The 18,996-nt window shown below is 38.2% G+C and overlaps 1 protein-coding gene across 1 annotated transcript in view; it reads left to right on the top strand.

Annotated features, from left to right (window-relative positions):
- NKAIN3 (sodium/potassium transporting ATPase interacting 3) overlaps nt 1-18,996 on the top strand; it is a 604,361-nt gene that overhangs the window by 218,804 nt on the left and 366,561 nt on the right. The gene's annotated exons all lie outside the window — the stretch shown is intronic.

Raw genomic sequence — 18,996 nt, 5'->3', positions numbered from 1 at the left:
CTTGAAACCTAAGACAAACGAGGACTGCAAAAAATGCAGTGGACAGGATTTCTTTTCTGTGTATGGGTGTGTGTGTGTGTGTGTGTGTGTGTGTGTGTGTGTGTGTGTGTGTCCTTGTCACTGCAAGGATTTTTCAGTTCACCAATTAATCTTCTTTTTTATTATGTCTTGTCATGGTTGAAGCATCTTCAAAGAACTGATCACAGGAGGGGAGACGTGATGATTTATTTCAAGAGGTAGATGAAACCTAACATTTTAAGGTTGACACCAACTTCTGAGAACACTTCACATAAATGTGTTTGAATGGGTCTGAGTGTGTGTGTCACCTGTCAATGAGCAAGTTCACAGGGTCTTAGATTGCAGAGTGCCAGAGAACTCTATCATCTGTAACCCCGTATTCTGTCTATGAAAAACCTGAAGCCCAGTGAAGTTCTTGTGTTTTAGAAAGTACTGTGAATCGGTGTCAGAGTCTGGATTTGAACCCAAATATTCTGTCTCTAATCCTGTGCTCTTGGAATCTTGTCAGCTTTCTTGAAGATTTATTTCAGCAGTTGAAAGCTTTAGATAATGGCATTTATCATGTCTGCCTTAACCAAGGACAAAAGCCACATGGGTTTAAAACCCAGGAGAAAATTGTCAGACTTTATTATAAAAAGGAAGAAATGACCAGAAAACAATTAGATGTTACCTCTGTGGTACAATGTACCAGTGGGAAGTACTGAAAAGAGGGGCACAGCGGGAGGGAGAAGCTGGTAAAGGAAATGATACTGTTGCAAGACTTTGACCAGGAAGGGAACATGGCAGGCTCATCATTCATCCTGGGCTGAGTGAGGATGACTCATTGACTCATAGGTCATCATAAGGGAAGACCTGGGGTTTGCTGTGCCAAATGTGATTGATCAACAAAAGCAAAACTGTCCAGTTTCTCAGATAATCTGACAATATACCAATCATTCTTTGTTATGCTAATATGTCCATATTCTTACACATATTGCTTTTTACTAGTTATTCCATGTATATAAAACTTTCCAACTAGGTTGAGTTGAGACTTTGGGGAAGGCAAAGAAATTTTATAACATATTTGCATTATCCCCAAATATCCTAGTGTTATTCTATGAATACAGTCTGAAAACATTGAATTTATGAAAGAACAGGACATTAAGGCCAGAACCATACCCTGACTCTCCATGAGAAGTGGCCGTTGGAGGTCTTATCCCCATCTCCACTCTACAATCCTAGTAAATCTTCCCATGTCTCTTTTCTCTTTTTAAAATCATTTTTCTAGTACAGAGTAATCTAGGAGGCAATGTTGATTTTGTTCCTTTGGGGCTTCCTCTTTAGGGCTGGCATGCTTCTTCTTTTTTTTTTTTTTTCTATTACAGTTGTTCCATTTGTTCCCCCATTGCTCTCCCCTGTTCCCTCTCCCACAGTCAATCCCACCTTGTTGTCCATATCCATGGGTCATTTATACTAGTTCCTTGATTAGATCTTTCCCCTTTCCCCTTTTTTTCCCCCTCCCCTCTGGTCACTGTCAGTCTGCCCCTTGTTCCCATGCCTCTGGTCCTATTTTGCTCATTTGTTTGTTTTGTTCATTAGTTTCCTGTATTAGATGAGATCATACAGTATTTGTCTTTCTCTGCCTGGCTTATTTCTCTAAGCACATTGCTACCTTTCATTTGTCAATTCCCTCCAAGTTATAAAACTTTTCATTTACTCATGTCTTCTCCAAGTTTCCTCATTTCGCATGTTTATTGCTATTCCAAAGCTTCTATTGCTCTTGTAGCTTCCATTTTGGAGTCAAACTCTGTTCTGTTCTCTCCTCCCTTAATGTCTAGCCATTACGCAAGGTGTACTTTATTGTGCTATTGTGTATTCTATACAACATGGGCTAGACCTCTGCAGATATTCTTCCTATATTACTCTGAATGTTTGTTCTATGCTTACCCACTTAAAAGATGAAATTGATTTCTATAGCAAACATAAACCACTGGACTCATATATTTACTGTTTGTAAGTATTCTAATCACTGCAACTATATATATGCAAAATGAAATCATAAACTTGAGTGACTGTCCTTGGTATTTACTAACATTATAGCTATGCTAAGTGATGAGTCATGTCTAGGGTACAGCATTTTCCTCAGTGGATGCATTTTAAATACCAATATACTTTAGCTGGATATGATGTTTCAGTTAAAGAGGGAATGGTCCCAGTTTTCTAGGTGTGCCATGGAGCTGCCCACAGCTCTGCAGCCATCCTTTAACAAGCCATGCAGTCACAACAGATGGCCCTCAAAGGGATGTGGCCCTTGCACTGACACCAAATAATCTACCAAGACAGTGACAAAAATCTTTGTCACATATTCATATTCTTTTCTCTGCACTGCCTTCTTATTCCCAAGCAGGCCTTTTATAGACATTAAAATATATTTTTTAAAACTTTACTTTTTTCTTGTCTTTACATCCTCTGTCCTATCTTTAGTCTTGCCATCATTGCTAAATATCATGAGGAACAGACTTCATTTCTTCACTATTCCTTACCACCCAACACTATGCTCTTGCTTCTGGGCTCTATGAATACCTGATGGTTGAAATGATGCTGCCTTTTTAGAATCCCAAACAGATTTTCTAAATTTTTTGAATTTTCAAAATCCAGAGGCCTTCCTGGTTCTCACTCTTATGAAATTTTTCCAGTTTATTTCAACTGACCGCCATTCCTTCTTGACAAGCCCCCTCTTCACTTTGGTGGCACTGTGCTCTCCTTCATTTCTTACTTCTTCTACTTCATCTCAGCTTCCCTTTCTGACCTTTCAGTGTAACATTCTTGGTCTTCTCTGTTCCCACGTGTCCCCCCTCAATTATCTCAGACACTTCCCCAGCCACCATCTACCTTCAGATAACCTGAAATCTGTGTACACCAGTTACATTTCTTGACACCACATGCACATTTACAACAGCTTGCTGGGCATGGCTGGTCTTCTGGTTTTCCACATTCAATGTGTCCAACATGAAACTGGACTGTGAGGAATAGCATAAAGAGCATGACCTTGTACTTGAGCAGACCAGGGTTAGATTTCTGGCTTTTAATTGCTAAAGGACCTTGGAGAAGATATTGAAATTTTTTGTACAGCTATAAGATGAAGGTTATAAAATCTGCTTTGCAGAACAGCTATGAATATAAGATATATGAAACAAAACGTGGCAAATGGTTGTCATTCAATACATAAGGGATATTCTACATTATTACCTTCTCTTCAATGCCTCCTTCTACTGTATTCCTATTGCTTTTAATAAAAATGTCATATTATCATAGTCATTTCCTCTTCCTTCCTATTCCAGTCCTCATCCAATCACATGTCATGTCATGTTGATTCTAATTCTATAGGTCCTCTTGAATTCATCCCCAACTGTCTATGTTTTGATCCTTATTATTTGTTCCCTGGATTATTTCAATAACATTCAAATTGATGTCTCTGCTTTCAGTTTTTCATTCCTCCAAACCATCATTATATTGTCCTCAGCATTTAGTTTTGTCTTATTTTCCTGACACACTGCAATAAAATTTTAGTCTTCTCAAAACTCTTTTGTAGTTAAACTCTATTTTGTTCAGTAGCTCTTTGTTGTGTATTATCTAATGTTGTCAGTCCTTAGTTGATCTATCATTGTCCTACTATCTTTCCCAGATATTTCTCCCACTACCTGATGCTCTAGCAACACTAGATTATTCAATGTCCTCAAGCAGGTCATCAGGGTTAATGACATCCATCAACTTTGGAATGTCCTTTTTCCCTGAACAAAAGTCAGTTACTTTTAGCCCTTTTTACTTTTGGTTCCTGTAACATTTTCAGTATCTGGTTAATGACTTTTTATTCTATTGTAATTAGCATGCAAGTGTTCTCTTTTCCCACAAGCTGAGTTCTTTGAGAACACGAAAGACAAATACAATAACACTAGAAAAAAGAAATTAAAAATGGTAAAGGAAGAACCAAGAAGAGCAATGCCTATAATAAAATCAATATAACAATAAAGGCAATTACTGTAGCTGTGCACAAAACCTTGCTCTTAACCACTTATCAACCAAGCTTTAGTCATAAATTTATTCAGTTCACAAATAATTGTGGGTGAATCCCTTATGCCCAGCACTAAGTTTTGAAAGACAACTAATAACAAGAGAGATCTGGCTTCTACTCACAAAGAATTGCTAGGAATAAATTGCATACTTGAAATATTCATCATAAGGAACAAAATATCTCCTGGTTTTAAACTTTAAGAGAATTTTTAAAGATTGTATTTGTTTATTTTTAGAGAGAGGGGAAGGGAGGGAGAAAGAGAGAGAGAAACATCAATGGTGAGAGAAACATTGGTTGGTTGCCTCTCACATGCTCCCAACCAGGGACCTGGCTGGTAACCTGGGCATGTGCTCTGGTGAGGAATCTAACTGGTGACCTTTTGGTCTGCAGGACGTTGCCCAACCCACTGAGCCACACCAGTAAGGGCCAAGAGAAATTTTTCATTTGGGACATTACATAGCATGTATTGAATGCAATAATGGTTAAGACCCTCAATAATGGTTTCATAATCCTTAACAGCCATGGGTATGACTGTTAATTAAGGCATAATATTGAAAATCAATTAATATCTCCTAGTATATAGTCCTAAGTGGTTGTTAAACTCAGTGTTATCTGATTTTGTCAGTTCTTTTACCAAATATTGCCACACCATATTAATAGTATCATTGACATCTTAGTCAAAATAGTTCTGTGTATTTATTTGAGATATTGCTACCAAAAACCTTTATCTGCCAACCCTCATGTATTAGTTTCCTATTGTTGCTGTAAGAAACTACAACAAAATAAGTGGCTTAAAACAACCAAATTTACTGCCTTACAGTTAGGGAGGTTGAAAGTCCCCAAGAGTTCTCACTGGACTACAGTCAAGGCTGTGACAGGGCTGGGTTTCTTTGAGACTCTAGGGTAGAATCTGTTCCATTATCTTTTCCAGCTTTCAGAGGGCACCCCCCCATTCCTTGGCTTGTGCCCCACATCTTTAAACCCAGTGACATTTCATCTCTCTGGTCATTATTACAGAATCATGTCTCCCTCTGACTACACCTGAAAAAGATCCCATATGCCTTTCAGGACCCATGTGATTAGATTGGGCATACCTGGATAATATAAAATAAGCTCCTCATTTTAAGGTCTTTAATTTAATCACATCCATAAAGTCACTTTCGTCATATAAGGTAATATATCCAACGAATTTTAAGGATGATGACATTTTTGGGGAAGGGGGGATTATTCTGCTTGCTATACCATTTTACCTGCATATTCTAATTTGCAATGGAGATTGTGATGTCCCAACCACCTGTTAGAAGGAGCAAATTGCATGATGTGATTCTGCACCTTTCCCTAAAACAACAACAAACGTTACATTTCCTTAGAATTCATGAATAATTCTGTAAAGATGTATGTGCTTCTGTGATTTAGGACAAGGCTAGAAATTAGAAGAGGGTTTCTGAATCTGTTTCCTTTACAAGGAACGTTGGAGGTGCCCCCCTTCCCCCACATCTCTTTCCAAATCTTTGCATTTCCCTACTCTACACCTGATGTAGAACTGATAATGTTAAGGTTAAAAAGCATCTATTCAATTTCTTTGATAGAAACAAAATGAAGCAATAAAAATATCTACCAACCCTGAAAAGCTCTTGCAGAAGTGATTGGTGTTTATTGCTAATGTAAAATGTTTTTGATTGTGAATATGTTGCTTATGTGATCTTCTGAATAAAGATAATTTTGCACTACATGAATAATTTCCCATTGTTTTCTAAAATGTGTGAGTGGCTAGAAAAAATAGTTCTATTTTATGTTTGTCAGTTGCACTTTACAATCTTGGATATTGTGGATACAACCAGATGGAAGAAGATTTCTGATTTGAATCTGGAATGTGAACAAAGCATAAAATGCTGCTGTGGACTCTGTGAGTAACTACCTGGGATTTATCTAAAACCAAAGAAATCAGTACCTTAACAACTCCCTAGTTCTGCACACAGTAGACACTCAATAAATACTTATTATTTAAATATGAGAATCATATTCCACTTTCTGTCTACCCCCAGTCAATAGTTGATTGTCTTCTTCCCAGTCAATCTGATTTGAACCAGGTAGAAAAGACTGACATGACTCTCAGATTAGTGCCTCATTATACAGTGTCCACGCCATGCATCAATTTGATGTTCACTCTCAAGTCCTTATAAGACTTTCTGCTGAATGCTATGACCTTCCCAAAAATGTTAAAATTATATTCTACTACTTGAGAACCACAGAACTGTCATAATTTTTTCTGTCTTTTTATAAAATAGTGTCCCAAGATGGATTGAGGAGACATTATTAATATGAATATTTCTGTTACAAACCTGCTTCCACATCCCACAGTTGGAACAAATTATTCAGAAGATTAAAAGCTGTTCTGTGTGGTATCTGTACCAGGCTGCCCAATGGCAAGGGCCAGTGGGAGAGTAAGGGCTTTCAGAAAGGACACATAAAAAGAGATGGGGGCTAAATGATCTCAGGTTACCTTTGGAGAGATTCCACTACCTCATGCATTGGTGCCTGAAAGTAACATGTTTTAGTTCCACAATATAAAGTGCTAAAAATCATCTTGGTGTGTTGTCTTTCCAGCTTGGCTGAGATAGACCTGTGGCATAACTTAGTGATTGGGCTTCTATAGGAAGGTGGTACGTTATTGCTTCTAGGAAATAAATCCGTATGTGCCTTGTTCCCTAGATAGTCACTGAAAGTCTTGCGCGGGGGCAGGGGAGAAAGCAGGTCTGTGAAAACCTAGGGATGTTTTGATTGAAGAGCAGTGAGGCCTCCCCACAAATGCAAAGGGAAGCACAGGGAAAGGGAAGGTAATCTGTCAGAGGAACCAGAACAGTTCCAGGCCGTGCCTTCTCAACCCAAGGACATTTTTTTGCTCCATTATAGCACACTCCCTGTTTTCAACCCTTTGCTTTAGACTCACTTTTGCCCGTCCTCCCTCCATCTTGGGCATCACTTTTTGGATCTTCCTTTACTTTCTAGCTCACTCAAGGCAAGTCACAACCACCAGTTTTCCTTTGCTGTACATCATGAATATCCTGTCACTGACACATTAGGCTGTGGTTCCTGCAACAACAGCAGAGCCACACACTAGGACCCTCATTTGATGGGAACCAGTTAGACATGACTACTTCCTGAGTTTGGGGAGGGGCCCAGAAAAAAATAACGTGTTTCAAAATGATTGGCCAGCTCCAAAGCGTGCTTCCAAGATGACAGAGTCAATATTTTATGATGGTGATAATTGAGTCCCTCACTGTCTCTCCTCTCAGCCAGACTTGTGTTCATGTGAGTTTTATTTGGGGTTGTCTTTCAGAATGAAGCTATTTCAGCACAACTTTTTCAGTATGTTTTCTCTAAGTTAAAAGTTTATTGTGGTATAACATATATACAGAAATATACACTCATTGTGCATGTATAATGAAATGAATGTTCACAAAGTAAACACACTCATGTAATTAACACCCAGTAAAAGAGAGACAGCATTATCATTATTGGTCCCCCAATGTCCCCCTCATGCCCCTTCATAATTCAATAGGTTTTTAAAGAATGGTCTTTTTGGAATGTATTCACTTCCTTTCTCCAGAATCATATGTGGTTCCCTCAGCATATGCACAGTTCTGTACTGTCTTTAGGGGGTCTAGCTTTTAACCTTGTCGGGAGAGCAAAAATACATAGAACAAGGGCAGGACAACTAAAGGATTCTGCTGAAATGTGCACTAGGTCAGCATAACTGCATCTGTGAGGACTAAGACATCAATCAAAGGGAGAGGGGAGGGGTGTGCACTGGGATTTTTGTCAAGGAAAGCTTTGTCAAAGGCTGAGAAAGGCATTTATAGACACATCTCTTTTTCTTGTCCTCCTCATATCTACCACAGACCCTATTTTACTGTCTCAGAATAACTGACCAACCCACTATGCCACCTGTCCAGGTGAAGAGCCCCATCCAATAAGATTTGTGGCCCATGTTCTTTACATCCTTTCTCTGTCACTTTCACTTATGTCTGTACTCTATATACTCCCTTCTTTTATTGCCAATATTGTGTGTCCCTGCCATAACAAAAACAGCCTTGGGTTTGGTATTCCTGATCTATGGGCTCTTAATGAAATGCAGCAGTGGTTGCTTTCTTATCTCTAAGCACCATAAGCCTCCAAGTGCCAGAGTATACTATGATCACTAAATTGCTATGAGATGCAAGCCCACAATTTCAATAATATGTCATTTGCAATGAAGCTGTGTCTGAAATTGCTATTAACTGTTTTCCCTGACTCTGATTATCCCACTAGAAATTTTCTTTCTGATCATAACTCTCCAAAATATTGCATTGTCCACACACTTCAATTACTAGCTTCATTTATTGTAAGAATTTTTAAACATTTTATTATTCGGGATCTACTGTGGATAAAACATTGTATTAAGTGCTGGGAGGTTAAATTAGTTTGGGCTGGGATCTTGCGTTGAGCAAATTAAGGTATAGCAAGGAACATAGTACCTGTGCATTAATATCTATATTTTAAGTGTCAAAGAAATTTCGCAGAAGGGCAATAGATGGTTGAGGGATGGAAATGGGGGAGTAATTCCTTAGGACTAGGAAAAAAAAGGGAAAACCATGTGATGGAAAAGGATTTGAGAGTAGTTTTGGTTTGGGATAGATGAAGATTTGATAAAGAATCTCCTGACAGAAGAACCAGAAGGAGTAAAGGAAAAGCGTACACAAAATGGAGTTTGCAGAAGGGAATAAGTGGGCGTTCTATCTGTTAGAAATGCTTTCACATGGAAGGGGCACCAACAAGGGCACAGCTAAACCTGAGCCAACTGGAAGGACATGAGTGGCATTCTACCAGAAGCCTGGAGGTAGTCAGTCCCGGGATCCATTCAGGGACAGCTGTGTCACAAGGACCTGGCCTCCTCTTCTCTCGCTCCATCACCTTCAGCACATTGCCTCTTTCATCCAGGTTCCCCTGACAACTCCTGTTAGTACCAGTCTCACATCCATCTCTAGGCCAGTCTCACACACACACACACACACACACACAATGGATTGGCTGTGATTGTCTTAGACCAGTTTTGTCCCTTACAAAGACAAGGCTTGATAGCAAAGAGGAGGAGGGAGAAAAGGGGAGGAGGAGATGGAAGAGAAGAAGAAAAAGAAAAACGAGAATGAGGAAGAGAGAGAAAAACGGCTTTATTAGAAGTTGAGTTTTAGTAGCATAGTGAGAGATCAGTTTGGGAAATATTTGCATCCATCTTATAGATATAATCCCATGTTGCTAAAATTCATAGTCAGTGCTTAGTTTTCTTACTCGAGCCCTTCCTTCTTGGCATTTGACTTTTGACTCGCCCTCCATCTCTGTGTCACACTTTCTCCTGGGTGTTCATCATACAGCTCTGGCTGCTTGCTGTCAGTGCAGTTTCCAGGTACCCACTGCCTGTTGACCACATCAGCAGCAATGCTCCAAGGTTTCTGTTCAGTTTCTCTCGTCACGCCTCTAAAGCAACCCACGTCAACTTGCCAGCTTTACACTTAGTGCTTGCAAACCTCCAGCACAATCTTTTGACTGTTCTTTTTCCCCTTAGTCTGGCTCCCCACACACACCCCAGCCTGTGTCTCCCCTCGTGCTTTCCACATGCCCTGGAATACCATATCCTCACTTAAGTTTTATTCAACAAAGAATTTCTTGCTTATGACTTCACTTAAGAGACATTGCTTTCTGGACACTTTGCTCCAGTCTAATTCCCATGACACTCCTTTGGGTTCCTATTCCCTCCACCCACATTCTACAGTGTTCTTCTTACTATATTTAGTCATTGATTCAGTGACATGCATTTCTGCATCTCAGCAGGCCACCATCAGCTCCCACCCATGTCCCTGGAAAAGTTGTACCTGTTTGTTCTCCAAACCATGTTTTAGGCTGCGGCAAAATGACTCTTCCCAAATAAAAATAGTATGCTGACTATTATCTTGTTATTCTCAGCAGATAGACAAAGGTCCTTACATTTCATAGGAAGCCCTACAAGGGGCCTCTCTCTTCTACCTGATGCATATTATCTCCCTCTTGCTTCCTTTACCAAAACTCCAGTGGTTCTCCCTCATTTACTCAAAAATGCCGTCATCACCTTCCTTCAAAGAACCCTTACAAGTGTTCTTTCCTTTGCTTGGAATGTGATCTTCTCCAGCTTAACCAAACTAACTTCTGCTCAAGAACTACTTCCCTGAGGAACCCTTTCTTAATATTCGGGTCCATGTGTTTTGAGAGCCTTGTTTCACTCTTTCATTGAGCTTAACTTTACTTATGACCATGGAATTGTTTTTATGATTATTTAATTAGTACCTCTTTCCCTGTCTTACTAGCTATTTCTATGAAAGTATCAGTTGGGTCTATTTTGCTCATGCCTATGTTCCCAGTGGTACCTAGCATGTAGTAGATAATATCATTCTTTTAGCAAAAATGAATGGGTGAATTGACATGCTGTTTTATAACATGAAATTCTGGAGAACTGAGACAATCATGATTTAACATGATATTTCCAGGACCTTAAAGAGTTCTTATCCATGAACGTTACTAAAGTCATTGATGAATAATTTAGTAAATGATAAATGAACGATTGTGAATATCAGGCTAAAGAATCTGTGGCTTTGTGAGGAGTTTGTTGCCCTAGTCAGCAAATCCCTGCTATTCCCAACTAGCACTTTTCTCTAATGCTCCTAAACCACGACATTTTTTCCCCCAAACTTCTTTTAAAATAAATAACCAGGGCCTGGAAACACGCTCTCATCTCTTCTGCCTGTTGTGATCAGACTAAAAAAACAAAACCCTTCCAATATATGACCATGTTTTCCCTGGTTTTAAAGGATTTGGTGTTAGATCCCTCTGACTTCTTTTCCAACTTTAGTCAGTTCTGTTTCGGAGTGGTATTTATCTTGCTTTTTAATCCTCTGAACAGCTTCCTTGAACTCAAATTCCACTCTTATACTTGCTCATCTTTTTATCTAGAAGCTCCATTGAGGAAACAGGCACTTCGCAGGACTCCCACAGACCTGGGTCCTAGAGGGCCATGTTCATACCACAGTCACTGACCCTGGGGAATCTCCTTCATTTACAATGAACAAACTGCATCTTAGGCTGTTTGTATCTGAGCTGCTGCCACAAATAAAACTATGCCTCTCACCTGGGGAGTCCATTATGTAACTGTGTATTTAAATCCTCAGTTTCAGCCTCATCTTGGCTTTCCTTTCTGATCAGGAAAACTTATTTATCACGTTGTTCATTTTCTCTGAACAGATGGTACATTACCGGCAAGTGAAAAATAACTATCTTCCCAACAAGTATTTAGAAACAAATGAAATTAACCACAAAAATATATGGCAGCAGGGGCTGTGAGAAACTCACTAAATAAATGAGTTTATCACACTATTTGCTTTCCTACTGGCATCATAAGATCCATTTTCGGAAAAAAAAATATATTGTCAGAAGAAACTGTATTGGACAGCTCAGTTAGCATCATGTACATTTCCCTTGCAACACAGTTATTAGGAAAAATAAATAATCTCTTGTCAAAGCATTTGTATTTCTAGAAGACAGAGGTCTTGTTTAGTCTCATGATGTAAATAGTGGAAATGCATTATAATAAATAGATGCCTTATACCTTGCTAGGAAAAAAATAACTAACGCCAATTACTTCCGTGAAATGTAATGCGGGATTCAGGCAACACATTTGCAATTCTGCATTCTATCACATCAGCTCACGCTTGGCATCAGACTCTTCCCTCTGATTTTCTAGAGGTAAGGCCAGGTAGTTATGGAAGGTACAGCAGTACACAGCCATTTATGTTTCTTTATTCTAAATTTATACGTATTGCTTGTCTAACCCAAATTTCCCTGTTGGAATATAGCTATGCTACAGATAGGTTTCTTTATTATTTCATCAGTAATTGTGTTTGTGCAGTGAGGGCTACGCATATAGACTCGGATATGCTCCATTGGATTAAGTATAACAAATTATATGCCAGTTCAGAGATTTACTAGTAATAGTGGCTTGATTCTTTTTTTTTATTTTTTATTTTTACATAGAATATCCTTGAATTGTGTCCTGGAATACGAACATACCATTGCAATATTGTTTTTATCTGTGCATGTTTTCAAGAAAACAAAATTATACTAAATTTATAAAAAACAAAATTGTGCCAAAGGGCCATTCTGATTCTTAACATTCTTTTAATTCAACACTGTTTTGAAAATTGATGCAAGTTATTATATGTGCCCCAATATATTTCTAAGTTCCATAGCATATACCTTCTCCTAAATTGCCTCTATCTCTCCCATGCTATGAACAAACAATGTTGTGATGAGTATTTCTATGCATATTCCCTTTTGTCATGAGAGAAATGTGTGCATATATATACTCTCCATCAGAAGGAGTGGTTCTGTTGTGTAATAGGTAACATGAATAATCAATTGTAGCAGACTGTTTTCCAGAAAGGGTATGTTAATTTATACACTCGCCAACACTCCACATGGGTTTCCTTTTCCCCACATCTTCAACAACATTCTATATTATATTATTTGGGCTTTAAGATGTTTGTCAGTCAGATAGAAATAAAATCATGCCTTGTTTTAATTTGCATTTATTAGACTGCCAATGAAATTGAACAGTTCTTTGTGTACATATTAGCTGTTTGGATTACACTATGAATTGCCTATTTATATCATTTCCTTGCTTTTCTATTTAGTTAGCTATCTTGTTGATTTATAGAAATTTCCTTATATTTTAAGGATATTACCCCTTATTTATTTGAGACATTGTACATCTTTCCCAGTCTATGAACTGTCTGTCAACTTTGTCTAAGGTACATCCTGTTGAGCAAAAAAAGTCAAAATGTAGATGTACTGAGGTCCTTCAATACTTTGGGCATATAGTTTGTATATTTGGGAGTCTCAAAATGTTCGTCTATATATTCCTGTGTTAACCTTATTGTTCCACCTTCACAACCCATTTCTAATCATAGTCATCTTTCTAATTCATTTTAATCCCCCCTCTGTGTGGTATAAGGTTAGGATTCAGAGTGTTGTTTTTTTTTTTCTTTAATTGGTAAGCAAGTTTTCTCCCCAAACCTTCTACTAAACATCCCACCATTTCCCCACTGACTAATGGTGCCGGCATGATTGTACATGAGGTTAACATAGTTAAGCAGTGTTTTTGGAGCTCTCTATCTTGCATCATCACCATACATCTGTTTATTACTAGAAATTTGAAACATCTTCATATATGACAAAGCAAGATCTTTGTTTTTTCTCTTCTTTTCCAAATAACCTAAGCTTTGCATTACTTTCAAATAAGTTTTCCAAGGCCCTCAAAAAGCCTTTTCTGCAAATTTAATTAACATTGTATCAAATTTACAGATAAACTTGAGTAAAATAAAGATCTTTAAAGTGTAAAACCATCCAGCCATTAACAAAGTATATTTCTCTTTTATTTACATATGGTAACATCCCCTGACAGAGTTTTAAAAATACACTCTGTAACAATCTATGGGCTCTTGATTCAGTTAATTCATATATACTTACTAATTTTATTGCTATTATTAATCTATATCAGTGTCCAAATCTTTCTTCTTTCTTTTGAGAATCTTCCCTGTATATGTACCAAACTGCCAACTTGATATTTCCATTTTGAAATCTCTTATTATCTAAAATTTTATGTGTGCCTGCCTGAGAATTTGATCCCCACCTCACACCCAAAATACTTCCAGCCTCAGTCTACATTTTAGTGGTTGGCGGCACTCTCAGCTCCTTCCAAACATCTAGTCATAAATTCTTTACTGGTCTCTTACATACACTATTGTCCTCCTCATCTTATTTAATTCATCATCAAGGTTTATTTTAATGACAAAATTATGAGTATTGTTTTTCAAGATGAGTACATAAATATTGATTGAATAAATGAGTCAATTGTTGTCATTTCTTTCCTCTGATTACACAGTTTGCTTATGGCTTTTAGATCATGGCAGTAATCTTTTTCTTGCTTAAGCACAGAATAAAATAATGCTCTGTTCCAAGAACAATTGTTTTTTTTAATAAGCTTATACTTGAAAACTACAGTGGGTATTAATTAAGAATAATCTAAGGTACACTGTAGTAAAAAATATTCCCAAATTCTGAAGGTTTATTTCTCATTAAGCAAAGTCTGCTAATCTGGGACAGTGGTTCTCTATCTAGTTTGTGGTGCTACAGAAAAATGGAGTCTTCACTGTCCTATAGCCACATAATCTGAAACTCACAGCTTTTGATTAACATTGAAGGGGCAGAGAATATTGCATTGGCCTTTTATCAGTAATCAGAAGCTTTGGGTAGAAGTCAGTCATCGACCATTGTCCAGAATTGGTACCTGACTACAAAGAGGCAGGGAAGTTTAATCCCCCATGAGGAATGGGATGTAGGCAATATATAACCAGGAAAGTAAAGGCAAATATCCTCACCCATGACCTAATATTCTTCATGTTTGCTTCCAGCATTAGCATCTTGTGATGTTTACCCTTTGTACTCTCAGGACCATGGATTTTCAGTTCTGTGGTCAACGGGTCAACAGTTTGTTTACAATGGGTCTATTCCTTTAATTCTGGCTTTGCAAAATTTCACTAGAAAAAAGCACCATCCAGGAAAACTATATCTATTATCTATATCTATATATGTCTATGTCTCCCACTTCAAATGGCCTGAGGGTCAAAACATGAGCTCACCTGATTGATTGGTCATATTCAGCCAAATGAGCTGATTGGGAGAGCAGGTGTTGAAGACTTAAATATAACTCAGCACCTGTGGATGCCCAATAGATTCCATCATTGCAAGAGATTCATGTTTTACTTTGGGCTGATAAGGTAGCCTCTCTGTGTATCAGTTTCCTCATTGACTCCTGGGAGGAGTCACTGCGATCATGCATGTCAAGTATTTGCCACAGTTTCTGCTCTCTCGGTGATGCTGGGCATTAGGACATATGAATTCACTGTGTATTAAACATTTGGTTATAATTTTTGGCATTAAGAACATTAGACATCAAAATAGTTTAAATTTTTTTTTCTAAAAGCACAGTAAAAATTACTTTTTTTGTACCATGATTCTTTGAAGTTAAAAGGAGACCAAAAAGTAGATTTCAAAATATTCTGTCTGTGGATTTGAGTTGTTCATAAATGTCCACCTAAATAATCTTGTTGTTGCTAGGACAGTATAAAGGAGGAAATCTTTTTGTGACCTGGATTCTAGCTGCAGTTTCCTGCTAACAAGCTACCGGATTTAGAAGTGACATTAATGCCTGGGTCCTAGCCTCATCAGTTTTACAATGAAGAGATTTACTAGGCAATCTCTGAGAGTTGTTTTAGCATTCAAATTTAGTAACAGCGTTAACAATGTGTGAGCTGTACATATTTTTCCTAAGGGGGGGGGGGGCACACCATAGCTCATGGAGACATTTTTTTTAAATTTATGAATCATTACAAAAGTATTTTATTTTTCAATTACAGTTGACGTTAATATTATTTTATATTAGTTTTAGGTGTACAGCATTGTGGTTCAACATTTATATAGTTTACAAAGTAATTTTTCCAATCTGTCTAGTACCCCCCGGCACCATACATAACTGTTACAATATTGACTATATTCCCTATACTGTGCTTTATACCCACATGACTATTCTGTTACTACCAATCTGTATGTCTCAGTTACATAGACCTTTGCACCAGATTGCACACACAGCAAGATTTAAGACACACCAAAGAAGTTGGTAACACAGCCCTTGCCCTCCGCATGCTTCTAATATCAGTGTGGTCACATCGCCGGCAGTGTTAGCATGTTAAAAACAGATGAAATAACAAAAGGTTAGTATTTCAAAGTGTCAAGGAAAAGTTGGAGGGAAAAGTCGATTTGCTAAAGTTCTCATGAAGATTCATTAAACGTTCAAGAAGCAGAAATCTCATGCCTTCTGTTTTAATCCTCCTGGGTGCTTCCTGTCAGAACAGGCCAGATTCACTTTCCTGACCCTTAAAACAGTGCTGTCATGAGTTCACATCACATCAGAGAAAAGCTGTGATCATTTCACGTTTTACTTTCTTAGATTAAAATCCATGAGAACATATACAATATTAATACCTGCAATCACATGGGTACACACATCACGTGTTCTTTTGATACCATTCAAAGGCACCTGAAGGAGGTTCAAAGAGGACATAAAAAGCTGCTTTTAACTTAAGGTGACAGCAATGAACAGCGACCCCGCAGATCAGCATTCTGTGGGTATCTCTGCATGATCATTTCTCCTCCTGGACAACTGGAACTGGCCAAGGCCTCTTTTCTCAGTTCTAACCCATGAAGTACCACTTTAAAAATTTATTTCCAAGTCATACTGCTGCTAATATTTTCTTAGCCAGTTGCATTCAAAATAGCTTTCTAATTTTTCAAATTGCTAGGACCTCTGACCTCTGCAGATTTGTCCTTAGACTACAAGTCTCAAGCCACAAGCTAGTTCACAGACATCACACCACATGTAGCGCAGCCCACCCCTCTGCAGAAGGGCTCGTCTGAGAACTTCCCAACCAGCCAGACGTACTGAGGACATGTAAAATTCCTTTGTCTGCATTTTTCCTTAGGTTGTTTTTGCAGACTTCCACTTCACATCTATCATATGCAAAACTTGAAACAAACAAAAACAAAAAACCCTTAAAATTAACTTGTATACCTTAGGTTCATATCCCTGCGCCATAGATTTGTAACTAGCAAATCCTCTTCCTTGAGCAGCTTATGATCATTACCTTGTGACACAACATTTCAAACCCCACTGCTCTGACTTCCTTCATTTCCTGTATCAGCCTTTTAATGCTCTGTCAGAATTATGATGCTTATGAGGGGAAATATTTATAATAAGAGATAGAATTTCCATTACAGGATTCTTTTTTAGGATTGTGATTATTTACATTAAACATAGTAAAAAAGGAAAGTTAATTTTGGTATCATGTCTTACTTAACCCCGTGTCTCAGTCAGCTCTGTGTCATAACAAAATACTGTGTACTGCGTGGCTTAAACAACAGACATTTATTTCTCACAGTTTTGGAGGCTGGGAATTCCCAGGACAGGGTGCCAGCATGGTCTTCCTGGTGACAACCCCACCCTCATGACCTAATTACCCCTCAAAGGTCTCACATCCAAATATTATTAGGGCTTCAACATGTGAATTGGAAGTGGGGGGGCAGGACACAAACCTTCATTCCATAGCATCCAGTGTATACAAAATATTATAAGTTCAATGTGTAATCAATATAAAATATTGAGATACTTAAATTTTTCTTTTTATATTAAGCCTTCAACATCCTCTGTGTATTATAAACTGAAATACATATCAAAGTGTGTGCTAAGTTTCATCAGCAACACTCGAACATTATATGTCATAAAATTTACATTTGAATATATAAATTCACAAACCCAGGCTGCCCTAAACATACTTAAAATCCCCCAAACACTATAGCAAACACCAATCTATAGATCTAAACTTGAATAAAATTAAATCAAATTTAAAATTCAGTTTCTCAGTCACACTAGCCACATCACAAGTACACCTGTGGCCAGTGGCTGCCGTACTGGGCAGCACGGAGACTTTTTTACTTTATTCTAATCTGGTTAGAGTTTACTGGATTCTTACATCTGGATTTAAGAGCTAAGAATAGACTGTAACAAATGTTATTTTAATATTTTTAAAGTTTCGGGGAAATCTGATCCACAAGGAAGGAGGCAACTTTCATTTTCGTTCGTGTGGAGGGTGTGATACGGAATTGTTAGAAGCCCTTTCCCATCACCAACAACAGTTGATATGATGGATAGACTTCAGCTCCAAATGGAGACATTGCTCAGCTGTAAGAAAGGCTTTCTCTCTGTTCAGAATAGGAAGTCATGAGAGCTCTGTCCATGGAGCTTATTAAAATTGGGGCAAATGTGGGATGATCAAGTTGCAGGCTTCCTGAAGAACTGGGGGATTACATCAGTGTTCTCTCTTCCTGCTATGGTTCTACGATCCTGGGCTAACCTGCGGATAGAAAGGCTACCTGCAGCTGTTTTCAGATGCCGTTGTTGGAAGAGCAATTGATCTTTGGATTCCATGACTGGTTCTACACAGTAGTCTTACCTTTTTTTTCCTTTCCTGGGAGTGTGTTGATAACTGAGCACGTGCTTAGTTATGAAAGCAGGGAAGTTCTGGAGTGGTGGAGGAACCCCTTCTGTGGCCATGGGTGTGATCATGGTCAATGCACAGGAAATCCCACATACATCCCATGTAAATTGTCTGCGGAAGATTGCAGAGGCCAGGCATATGAATCCATGTTGAATTCAAATCAGGGAGACAGCCTGCTGGCCCTACTTGCAGATGACCTTGGGTTGCTTTAATTGTTGACAATGTAGCTGAGTCATGGGCAAAAAAGAGCATCTTGGGCCTGGATCTGAATTGTAGCCTCCAGTTTTCCATATTGTCAGTTCTAATTTATCTCAGAAGACTCATTAATGCAGAACACTCAAGTGTTGTCAATTCAAGAAAGAATGTGTCTAGAAACTGGAAAACATCTCTTTTGCTGCCATCAAAATCTTTTTTCCTGGATAAGATTTAGTTAAGATTTTCCTAAATTGCTTTACTTCTTATTCTGGCGAAGTCTGAATTCTTAAATGTTATAATTGCTTTTAAACCATTTTGAATGTGAGACTAGAAGTTCTCAAGGTTTTAACTGAGTTTGGGCATGGTTCTTGGGACCAGCTAGTTGTTAGGGAGCAGTGGTAGCATTGACACACCGGTGACATGGCTACCCTAGTCCTCCTGTGAGCCTGAGAGTGAATAAAAAGCAAAGAGCCTAAAAAGACAGCAGTCTAGGATTTT

This window comes from Furipterus horrens, unplaced genomic scaffold, assembly GCF_987537825.1.
Source record: "Furipterus horrens unplaced genomic scaffold, mFurHor1.1.pri manual_scaffold_7, whole genome shotgun sequence".
NCBI lineage: Eukaryota > Metazoa > Chordata > Mammalia > Chiroptera > Furipteridae > Furipterus > Furipterus horrens.
This window is presented reverse-complemented; position numbering and strand designations above follow the sequence as displayed.